The sequence below is a fragment of the Artemia sp. Qi Xiang Cuo genome, chromosome 13 (genome assembly GCF_049724085.1).
Source record: "Artemia sp. Qi Xiang Cuo chromosome 13, ASM4972408v1, whole genome shotgun sequence".
Classification (NCBI taxonomy): domain Eukaryota; kingdom Metazoa; phylum Arthropoda; class Branchiopoda; order Anostraca; family Artemiidae; genus Artemia; species Artemia sp. Qi Xiang Cuo.
The window spans coordinates 66,286,179-66,299,495 of record NC_142806.1 but is presented as its reverse complement, the minus strand read 5'-3'; positions in this window follow the sequence as shown (position 1 = coordinate 66,299,495).

Below are 13,317 nucleotides of genomic sequence, written 5' to 3'. Positions count from 1 at the left end.
AACAATTTTGAAGACATCTCTGTTTTAGATTTCCCAATGGGAATTATATGTATATGAAACCAACATGATAATAATGTCGTTTTATTGAAACCAATGTTATATAGTAATATCAGTGTATCTTTTATATTATCTTGTAGGGTAATCTTCACCCTAAAATGCACCTAATCGTATTGTTTATTATGTATTAAGACTACTTGATTTTAAAGAACGTGTGATTCTGCCTCGTTATTTTTATTACAGGAAGTGGATTGACATATTGTATATCGATCATTACAATGAGTTATCCAGTGCATATACCACCTGGTAGCATCTATTTTTATCATGCCTCAACCAACAAAGAGTACTCACCATAGACTCCAGCCAATTTTCATCCCAGCTGCGTCTACGAAAAGTACAGTTACCTTTTGATCGTTGTTTTCTCGACCAAGAACCATATTACGTATCAGGTAACATTATATTTGAATCTCAGTATCCAGTGCATTATCGAACTATATAATCATAAAAATCCTGAGAACCACATTGACCAGTACAAGATATAAGTACCTAAATATCATCCATGATAATCCTTATGGACACATGAACCATTTGACTGTATAGTTATGATATTTGATGATCCCAAAAATTGTTTATATAACACAGATTCAAGCGTCGAAACCCTTTTGATCATATCGCAGAACCCATCCTATCCCCTCTATGTGGAAAGTTCATATTTCTGTTATCCCATAATATTACGAGATAATTTCTGAAAAATGGGCCTGGAAATCTACCATTGAACTAGAGAAACTGAAATTAACCCCATCGACAAACCCCTCAGTGAAAATATACCCCTCCCAAAAGTTAAAGACAATATGTTGAAGGAGTCACAATAGTTTGATGTCGACCTATTCAAAATCCAAATTTCAATTCCCCTGTGATTAACCTAGGAATCACCGCAAAGGTTAATAAACGCAAGCCATGAACTAAAAATTTTACAAGAGAACCATGATCTCTAAGTGAACGAATGAGCAATTTTATACGAGAAATACATTCTCTCTGTGCCTTAAAATATCCCAAAAATGATATGCTGAGAAGAAAATAAACGCACTCCTAGTGTTCGACCCCTTAATGATAAGGCACCCTATGAACTATCAAAAAGAAAGTGAGAATGAACTCCGATAGCACATTCCCACACCTGTAGTTGAAGCATCATTTCCCAGTTGACAATTAGACAAAGCTCGTCATGTGAACACAATTATGCTCGAACTGTTCCATGAAGAAAGTATATTGTAAGTGCTTTAAAAATTTTGCCAAGACTAAAGGAGTGAATTACCATAATATACAACAGGAGGGTTGAGTACGGTAAAGACACTCGAAGGTAATGAAATGGGTGAGTATTTAAAGATATTACTTCTTAATAACTTTGATAACTCAAAAACACCAATATCCTATCATTAACGTCGCATAGCAAACATCCCCAGTGAAAGTGTTCTAATGTTACCAGTGAACATGGTGAACCCAATATTGTGCGTTTTAAATCGTTCTTATATGTAGTGTTAGATGTTCAGATAGAGTTATGTTTAGCGTTACACATAACGTAAAAGATGCCAGACAAAACCTTTCTTTAACAAAACTAAATAGAGTATGGTTGAAACCAGGGTAAAGTTGCAGATTATTTTGCCCTGATAAAAACAAATTATTTCCTATTGTATATTATTCAGTCAATTCAGCTGTATAGTTCACAGATACTGTCCAGTAGAACCAGAATATAAACAACTAACTTCTTACTGGTGCTCCCCATGCAGTAAAAATGCAGTGGTGCAGCTCAATAGAAGCAAGATGCAAGACAATTTATGCATTAATTAGTCCATTGCACAGCAACTCTTCACCTTTACTGCGTGGTTAGCAGTTCTGCATGTTTGCCCAGCTTGATAAACTGAATAATATACAGTTGTTTTATAATGGTGCAGATTAGCAAGGTTAGCTACCCCTATAGGATAGGGTGCCAGATAGAGCCAGAAACAAACAATAAAAAATGAGTTGTTCATATCTTGGATCTACTGGGCAGCATCTCTGTAACCTTACAGTACAATTTACTGACTAACATAGATTGAGAAATGTTTTTTTTGGTTAATTTCAAATATAGGATGATAATGGTATATTTAGGAAATCTAGAAGTATGTCCTTAGTTTTACAGACTTACTTGAACTTTAATCATCGAATTGATGTGTTAAGGCTCTTAATGTGTGTAAGGCTTAATACATGTTAGTTACCAATTAAGACAGGGATTTAGTGATGATTCATTTCGAATTACCATCATATTCAACAAAGTTCTGAAATCTTTTGACAATACAAAAAAATGTTGTGTCCTGACTGATCTCTGCACCCTACACTTCAGGAGGACCTAATCTGCACTTTACAAGAAGTATCAACAAAAGATAGAAATATAAACCTCTATTCTATTTCTCTTTTATGCAAGACTAATCAGAATTATTTGGTTGCGTGAGTGCATCAAAACACATTTGGGTCAAATTCTACTAAAGAAAATTGTTATTAGTATGATCACTGTTAGATGAGGTGTTGTTCACTTTGGTATATAAGCTGTAGTAAGATATTTAGCTATGTAAGTGAGGAGATTAATCAGAGAGTTAATGTATTTTCCACTTTGATGTAATAAGCTAGTTAACCTTGTTTACCTAATTACAACCCAACATATTAAAAAGTACACTGCAGAAATTATATAAAGCTAACATTTAATTAACCTAGATTATCAAATGTGGGTAAAATTCTACTTAAGTGGCGTTCACAAGCGTGTTGAGCTAGAATCCCATGTCTACACGTGTCTAGCCAGAATCCAACGTCTAGGCAACGACCGTTCACATGTAAAATTCGATGCTTAGCTAAAACTACAAATTTAGTTTCAAATTGTCATTTCTAGCCAATCAACAGAGCTTATGCGGGCAAAACTTTCAAATATTATAATCCCAATTTTTACTGTCACAAGCTAATGGATGAGATAAGCGAAACAATTGCCTTAGTGTGCTTCATTATTATGTCTAGTGTTGCATATTTGCCTAAAATGAAAAAAACAATTATTGAGAAAACAAAAATTTAATTTCAGTTTACAAATGTAAACAAAAATAATGAAAATAGTTGATCTTGACACATTCTGATTGGCTGTAATTGAAAATCCTAGACATTGAGTTCTAGAGTCTAGAACTCAATGTCTAGCTAAGCGCCTTGTCTAGCGTGTCTAGCTAAGCACCGAATTTTACTTGTAAACGGTCGTTTCCAAGACATTGGATTCTGGCTAGACACGTGTCTAGAGATGGGATTCTCAACTAGACACGCTTGTGAACGCCGCTTTAAGCTACTTTTGACTACCTTAGAAAGGGGTTAGGTTAGGAAAATTGAAACTTTCAGGGATGGGTTTACAAGCTCAGGTGTGTCCTGGGAAGGTATTTTGAAGTACCTACCTCCACTTCTTCTCCCTCTAGACGGTCCTGAAATTTGCCAACATTACAGGTTTTTTGACAAAACCTGAAATTTTGACAAAACAACATTTTACCTTAATTTTCAGTTATCAGTTTCTTTTTCTCTGACTTTACCTCATAAAATGCAATTTCAGTTATTTGAGCATAATTTTAAGTCATATCAATGTTTTATTTCCAAAATTTAGGAAATATATTTACATATCATTAGAACCTTATAAATTGGAATTGGGCAAAGTTTTGAAGCTGAAAACAATTCTGTTGTACTTCATTTAAGCAGAAGATCTATTTTGCAAGGTTTCACTTCTATAACTCACAGATTTTTAAAGGTCATCAAAGGTCAGGTACTCTCTAGAAGGAGAAGGAGTGGAGGTAGGTACTTCAAAATACCTTCCCAGGACATACTTTACCCTGTAGACCCATCCCTGAAAGTTTCATTTTTCCTAAACTAACTCCTTTCTAAGAAAGTCAAAAGTAGCTTAAATAGAATTTTACCCACATTTGTTTATCTAGGTTAAATAAATGTTAGCTTTGTATAATTTTTGCAGTGTATTTTTTTGATTTGTTGGGTTCCAATAAGGTAAAATAGCTTATTACAACAATGTGAAAATACATTAACCTTCTGATTAATCTCCTCATTTACATAGTTAAATATCTTACTACAGCTCATATACCAAAATGAACAACACCTCATCTTACAGTGATCATGCTAGAAACAATTTTCTGAAGTTACTAACACATTATGACAAATTTGCCATTCTCCAGGCCAACAAGTCTTCCTTCAGGAAATTCCATAATCCATCAATTTCAAAATTCGCGCGGTTCTTCTGATGGAGGTCCAGGAGAAAGGTGCTTCTTATCTCCTGGGAGCAATCTTCTCCATCGTTCCATTACAGTAGATGAAAAACCGACAACTTATTGCTCCAGGCCCAAGGAGATAGCAAAAAACGAACAAAATACATTCAGGTGTTCCTTCAGCTGTGAACTCTTTTTATTAACTTTTAGAATTTAATATGACTTATTCCAATGAATACGCTAGTAACAGCCACAAGCCGAAGACATACAATATCTTTGGTTTATTATCGCATAAAAATTTTTGGTACACGTTATTTGGTGCAGTTGCAACACAATATTTAAAAATAACTTTATGATTATAGTCCGGCCTAAAAAAAACAAAAAAAAAACGTGAGATCGGGGTTAATAAAAAAGACTTCGTAATCCCAAGATGAAATAATACGTACAGATAAAAAACAAAAACAAAAAAGAAAGGCAATCGTATACAGAAGGCACTAAGAGATTTAAAAATTAAAGGAGGCTAGGATATTATCTAGATCGACTAGATCCGTAATTTGGTTAAGGCTTATTGTGTTCAGCCCATTTATAACCCAACTCCTGACTAAAATTAAAATAACTAATTGTTTTACAAATAAAGAACCGAAATTAGTGATGGGCAGGGCTGAGGCAATATGGAAGACATTCTAGCCAAAATTGATCATCATTAATTATGAAAGTAGCATGGAATTAAACCACTAACTGACAGCCATTAGAAGGCTGGAATGCAATTTCTATACTTGGAAATACCACTGGAAAGAATTGAATGGTACATTTGATAAATACATATATGATTCCATATCAGAACTAGGGACCAGGGGAAAACTAATAAATACTTTCTATTCTTTCAAATTGTATTATTTGTTTCACTAAAAAAATGTATCCTTCAACTCTCATAGTCCCATATATAGGCCTAGGACATATGTTTATACAGGACAACAAAAACACTCAAACCAGATAATTATTTCAGTTCATTTTCATTGTTGTCTATATTCATAAATCTTTTTAAATAATGTTTGATACGCCCTATATCTGAAAGTCTTTTACAATGAGATATAGATCAATTTTTTTTGGCAGGTCAATAAACTTAAGTAAAAGATGTATACAACTCAATAGTTGATACAGGGATGGGTGAACACACTACTTGATTTGGTATTAGCCTATAGTTGGGTCTATTGAGAAGGAAACATTTTAACGCCGCTTTAAGCTACTTTTGACTATCTTAGAAAGGGGTTAGGTTAGGAAAATTGAAACTTTCAGGGATGGGTTTCCAAGCCAAAGTATGTCCTGGGAAGTTCTTTTGAAGTACCTACCTCCACTTCTTCTCCCTTTAGACGGTCCTGAAATTTGCCAACATGACAACATGACATGACAGGTTATCAGTTTCTTTTTCTCTGACTTTACCTCAGAAAATGCAATTCCAGTTATTTGAGCATAATCTTAAGCCATATCAATGTTTTGTTTCCAAAATTTAGGAAATATATTTACATATCTTTAAAACCTTATAAATTGGAATTGGGCAAAGTAGTGAAGCTGAAAACAATTCTGTTGTACTTCATTTAAGCAGAAGATCTATTTTGCAAGGTTTCACTTCTATAACCCACAGAATTTAAAAGGTCATCAAAGGTCAGGACTCCCTGGAATGAGAAGGAGTGGAGATAGGTACTTCGAAATACCTTCACAGGACATACTTTACCCTGTAGACCCATCCATGAATATTTAATTTTACCTAAACTAGCTCCTTTTAAGAAAGTCAAAATTAGATTAAATAGAGTTTTACCCATATTTGTTTATCTAGGTTAAATAAATGTTGGCTTTATATAATTTTTACAGTGTATTTTTTTGATTTGTTGGGTTTCAATAAGGTAAAATAGCTTATTACAACAATGTGAAAAGACATTAACCTTCTGATTAATCTCCTCACTTACATAGTTAAATATCTTACTACAGCTCATATACCAAAATGAACAACACCTCATCTAACAATGATCATACTAGAAACAATTTTCTGAAGTTACTAACACATTATGACAAATTTGCCATGTCTCCAGGCCAACAAGTCTTCCTTCAGGAAATTCCATAATCCATCAATTTCAAAATTCGCGCTATTCTTCTGATGGAGCTCCAGGAGAAAGGTGCTTCTTATCTCCTGGGAGCAATCTTCTCCATTGTTCCATTACAGTAGATGAAAAACCGACAACTTATTGCTCCAGGCCCAAGGAGATTGCCAGGAGATAGCAAAAAACGATCAAAATACATCCAGGAGTTCCTTCCAGGAGATGAAAAACACAGCTATTGAGCCCGATCAGGTATATGGCATAGCTGCGTTCGTTTTCACCGTTCGTCGTTCTTAGTAATAAAAAGATTTTCTCGGTTTTACTCTTAAATTGTTTTTTATTTCGCCGTTCTAAGAACTTCATTTTAACTGAAAAAAAGGCTTATAAGAGCTTTCCTTAGCCAGATAAAATTTCAAAGTCACAGATAAAATTTCAGTCAACCGGCACAACAAAAATGAAAAATATACTTGTGAATATAGCAAAACAAGCAATAGAGTTACTAAAGGAAAGTGACTGTTGAGTAACTGTTGCACCGTTCTATAGAGTGCAACTGGGCACTCTTGCTTTTGAATGCTTATGAATGGGCATAAACATTAGATTAGTTGAAACAGGGGTACAATCCTAAATAGTGAACTCAACACAGGGACACCTGTTAAGAAAATATTTTTTATTCCATAATATGGACAACAATCATAGTTGTGGCACTTTGCCTAACACTTAATCAGCCGAATTTCCTTTCTAAATTTTAAGCTTAAGATGTTTGAACAATTGAACATATTCCTAAGGGTATTGAAACCTGGGGTTAGCTGGAGTTTCTTAGAATTAGTTGTAATCTAAGATATCTAGAAATTCCTCCCATGATGTTTCCAAGTGACCCCTAAGGAATTTTTGTAAGTTTGGAAAGCAATTTATCCCAAAAATGCTCCCAGAAATTTCGGAATATTTCAAAACTGTGCCACATATACGAAAAACAAATCACTACCATTTTTTAGATGAAAGACCCCATCAACAAAATCTACAAAATTAAATATCAATGAACTTGTTTTCTGTCATGTTTTTTCATTTTAAAACTTGGCACCCAAAAGTAAAACTAAAGTTGTTGAACGGAGTATGAGGCTCAGTTCGTTGTTCTAAGAACGACGGTACTAAGAATGAAGAACGGCATTTCAAAGAATGGCTTATAAGCGAAACATTTCATAGAACGGCGAAAACGAACGGCTTAATTGTAAAACCGAGGATTTGATTTCCATAGAACGACAAAAACGAACGCAGCTAATTATTGTGCTATAGGGCTGGTCAGTCCTGACGTCACACACCTATCTTGACGCTCTAAATTCAAAATCTGGGTGAAACGTGGGCACCAAATACAAGGATAATTTATATAAATTTGCTTTTTTCTGCTTAAAGCTTATCAAATTGACTTCAAAGAAGCCCCTTAGGTAGGTTTCACAAGAAATGTATGCAAACTGATACTGATCATTGGTGTTTTGCACCTAGGTCAAGCTTGGCAAAGGTACATTTCTCAGCTGAAATCATCAAGATTTTATCAAGATTCTTCTAGGATGATTTAATTTACTCAGGGATCAGCAGCTACCCATATCCAGGGGGAGGCGCAGCAACCCTTCGTTGATTGAGAGGGGGCAGTGGTGGTGATCATAGGCTATATCATGAATATTTCTGTAAGTAAAACAAAACGTAATTCATGTGATTATTATCAAATCAAAATTATTCTCAAATCTAAGCTCCAGAATTTAAATCTGATTTATAAATTACTGATTCATACTTTAGATATTATAATATATATATATATATATATATATATATATATATATATATATATATATATATATATATATATATATATATATATATATATATATATATATATATATATATATATATATATATATATATATATATATATATATATATATATATATATATATATATATAGGCCATCCCATACCCCTTTGCAGCAATGGAAGCAAATGCTGCCCAACAATACCAAATAAAGCCTGTAATGAAACCAACCAAAACCCCCAAGTCAACTGCCCCCAATGCATCAAGCACCCCCTATAAAACACCATCTTCTAAGCCCCCTTGCTCAAATCCCTATCAGAAGGAATCACCAAGCCAACAAGCCTCCTTGTCCTGTGAGATGAGGCCAGCCTGGCCCTCCCTCCCAACAAGAAACAAACCGGAAACACTACCAGGAATCAATCCCTTAACCAACAAACAGGATGCACAACCAAAAATGCAATCCCCAAATATATGCTTATTCATTCTAAACTGTAATGCAGTTCAGGCCATGAACATACATCAACTACAGAAAACAAAAATTATTGCAGAATTGGCAAAAATCTACATCTCAGATGATATGCTCATTCAAGCAAAAAAAGATCTTGCTTTACTCTTAACAAAGCTGAAGATTGATACACAGTCATATGAAGAATAAATCAACAACACAACATTTATCAATACTCCAATGGAATGTAAGATCACTTACAGAAAATAAGCTAAATGAACTAATATCATTTATGAATAATACTTCAATTAATATTGCTTGCCTCCAGGAAACTCATTTAACCCAAAATCAACAAATTAAGTCTCTGGGATATACTATCCTGAGAAAGGATAGATCTTCAGAGAGAAAAGGAGGTGTTGTAGCTTTATTAGTTAATAATAATATAAAATTTTGTGGCATCAATTTTCATGATTTTGAAAATGATGTTGATGTAATTGGTATAAGTGTTTGGATGAATAATTTAAAAACCTACATAATAAGCTTTTATAACCCTAATGGCCAAACTTCAGATGCCAAGGATTTCCTTAATTATATAAATAATTCTAATATCTTAAAAAATATCATTATTTGTGGTGATTTCAATGCCCACAGCCTTTTGTGGGGGAATAAACCAGCAAATAAAGCTGGTAAATTTATTGAGCATATGACTTCAAATAATAATGAATTAGCTGTTGCTACCCCTCCAAACCTGAATACTTATTTCAACCCCAAAAGTGGCAATTTCTCCACAATTGACCTACAAATTGTGTCTTTAAATTTTTTGAACAAAATTTACATAAATAAAATTGATAGTCTATGTACAGACCACTTTGCTATAGTTTGCTCCCTAAATGAACCTGCTGAAACTTTATCTCATACATCCAAATATATCAACACTAAAGTAAATTGGTCTATTTTCCAAAATAAGCTAAATGATGAAATTACAAGTTTCACCCAAAGTTCATGCATTTCTAACACAACAGTTGACACACATGCTGAAGCGTTGACATCTTTACTAATAAATACAGCTAATCATGCTATCCCCAGGACAACACCTAAGAAAACATTCCCTAAACAAATTCCTAAAGCATGGTGGACAAATGAGTGCCTAAATAAATGGAGGATAAAAAAGGCAGCTAGGACAGAATTCATAAGAAAACCAACACCTACTACATATTTAAAGAAATTACAAGCAGAGTCTAATCTAAAAAGGACTATAATAGATGCTAAATATAAATACTGGAATAATTTTGCAAATAATCTCTCCAGAGAAACAAATGAGCCAATTATACATAAAGTCATAAGCCACATATGTGGGAAAAAGACTTCTCCCAACCCACTCCTGTATGAGCTAATACATAATAATACCCATTATGACAATGATAATGAAAAGGCTAACCTATTTGCAACTCTTTTTGTTAATAGGCTAACATCAAATAATCAAAGCAAACTGTCCACAATTCCCATGAACCCTAGTTACCAACCACGCCCTGGATCCGAGTACATAGCTAATCCATTATCAATCCAGGAATTAAATAATGCAATACATCATATTAGGTCCAAAACTAGCAGCAGCTATGACAATATACACCCTACATGGATAAAGAATCTCACACCTTCATACAAACAAGAACTGCTAAATTGTTATAATTACGCTTGGGCATCTTCTAAGTTCCCCAACATATGGAAATGTTCGTCCCTCCTACCAATCCTAAAGAAAAATAAACCAAAAGATAACCCTGAGTCTTATAGGCCCATAATGATTACACCTGTGATGGGGAAAATAATGGAGAAAATGATTCATCACAGACTCCTCTGGTTTGTTGAGAAAAATAACATGATCCCACACACTCAAACTGGATTCAGGAAATACCACTCCTCAATAGATGCTTTCATTTTGCTAACAAATGCAATAAATGAATCTTTCTCAAAAAATAATATCCTAGTGGCAGCTTTCCAAGTTTTTAAAGGAGCTTATGACAATGTGAACCACCAAATCCTTTTAAATAAACTTGCAAACCTTGGAGTATCTCCTAAGCTAGTATCCTTTATTAAATCCTTCATAGAAGTGCGAAGTTTCATTGTTTGTGTTGTTTCAGCCTCTTCACCCCAAAAGACAATTTCCAAAGGCCTACCTCAGGGAGCAGTCCTCAGTTGCCTCCTTTTTGCCCTATATCTCTGGGACATGAACCTACCCCACACGAATCTACAATATGCTGATGATCTGGTGCTATGGTCATCTGGCAACACCTTTCAGATAGCACAGTCAAATCTGCAAAAGTCACTTTTCCAGTTTGAAAAATTCTCTCAACATTCAGATTTACCCATTGCACCCACCAAGTCAAAAATAATCCAATTTCACCGGAAGCGAAACCATGTTAATGCAAAACTAACTCTAAATAAAACAACTATTCCAGAAGATAATAATATTAAGTACCTAGGTCTAATGCTTGACCAAAAACTTAATTTCCACCTCCACATTTCAAACACAATAAAAAATGCTATAGAAAAGCAAATATACTAAAAAGACTTTTTTCCATACCCTGGGATTGTAAGGAGAAAACCTTTCTCCAGTTCTATAAATCACATATAAGACCCCATATTGACTCTGGGCTAATCTTCTATGGTGCATGTGCAAAGACCCAGATGCAAAAAATTGAAACAACACAATACGATATCATACGTCTTATATTTGGTCTTAGGAAACCCACAAGCTCAAAGTTTCTGCTTATGGAGAGTGGATTAACAACAATAAGGGAGAGACGCAGCTTTCTCTTGATAAAACATCTTACAAAAATTGAATCAAATAGCTCATACACATTACATAATTGGTTAAGAAATCCAGCCATGCATAGAGGTATTGCAGATGAGTATGCCAATATTCAAAAGAAGTTCCCTGTACCAGCAAAATCTATTGCACCTACTTTCCCCCAATCCCCTCCATGGAATTGGTCATTTCCCATAACAAATACTGAATTTTCAAAATGGAATAAAGATTTAACCCCCATTGCTTTTGTCAAGAAAAAATTTGCAGAACTTAATACAATTACCTATAAAAATCACTTCCAAATATTTGTTGATGGGACAAAAATGGATGAGAAAGTTGCAAGTGGTGTTTTCCTTCCCCACCTGAAAATTGCAATGGGAGAGAGATTATTTAATCATTTATCTATAATGTCTGCTGAGTTAAATGCCATAATCATGGCATTAGAACACCTTAAGCAAAACCAACCTTTGATTGAAAATTCGAATAATATTATCATCTATTCCGACTCTTTATCAAGCCTTGAGTTGCTGGCCTCAGCTCCTCAATATAAGTTGGACATTGACACTTATCATTGTCTCAGTATTATTGATAATCTTGCTTCAAGTGGCATAAAAACTTACTTTCAGTACATTCCTAGCCACTCTGGCATAAGTGGTAATCATCAGGTTGATGAAATAGCAAAAAATGCCAATATTGACCAGCCAAGTGGAAGACCAATTCCAATTAGAGATATTTACCGATGGAGGCTATCAGATATTAATTTTAATAAGATTAATCCTATCCTTTCCCCCTTTCCCAATAAGCATCTTTCTAAAATTTATCATAGAATTCGTTCTGGAAAAAATGGACTAAATTTCCTTGCATTCTCATATAAGCTTTCTAATTCAAGTGGTTCAATTCCCCTGTCCCCTCTTTGCAGGCAGTGTAATATGAATAATGAAACACTTGACCATTGCCTCTTTGAATGTAATATGCTGACGTCTGCACAACATACCTTGCTTTGTAAACTGTTAAAATACTTCAAACACCACAAAATCCCACTATCAGCCAAGAGCCTAGCCAACTGTACCAGCACACAGAGCATAGAAATCGACATCTATCATCTTATATTTGAACTCCTAGAGTCGAAAGATCTGCTGAAAGATATCTGAATATATATAATAAATATGAGGCAATCAAGCCAGTAGCTCTGTAGCCCACAGAGTGAAGCAAAAGGAAAAGGGCTAAATAGTTATACTGAAAAGCCCGCCTGCTGTTAAATAGAAGAAGAAGAAGTGTTAACCCACATATATCTAATCTTAGAACGTCAACTGACGAATATCAGATAACGAGTACCTTTGCAAAGAATCAAATTAGAGTAGCTCAGAACAGGTATGAGTATCCTTTGGTTAAATGCCACTGCTGTTACCGGTTGAAAAATCAAAAGATATAGAGTTTTTAAGCGCATTTTCAGAAAGAAAAGAATTCAATGAAATGTTAATGGCTTTATTAGATGAAACTGAAAGATATATACCCATGGAAGAAAGACAAGAAATTAGATTTTCCACTGGTTGGTGGGAGAATATATTAGATATATTTAAATTATGTGAATACTGCACATGCAAAATGCTTTCAAGTAAAGACAACGTTCATTCTGTTGCAAACAATCTTCAAGTGAAAACAGCTCCTAAATGCATAGCAACATTGAACAAGTTTGAATTGACACTAATTCGGTGTGTCATGCCCTGTCTAACTATTTTAAGACTAGGACAAGTAATTGGATCAAAGAGACCTGCAACTGAATTAGCTAGTGCTCTTAAAGGAAGAATCGTTTATTTGTCAGTAGAGGTTCAAGCAAATGCAAAAATACTTCCGGAAAAGTTACTAAACATAGATAGCTTTGTGATTATTGTCAACGGTCATCCTACCTTC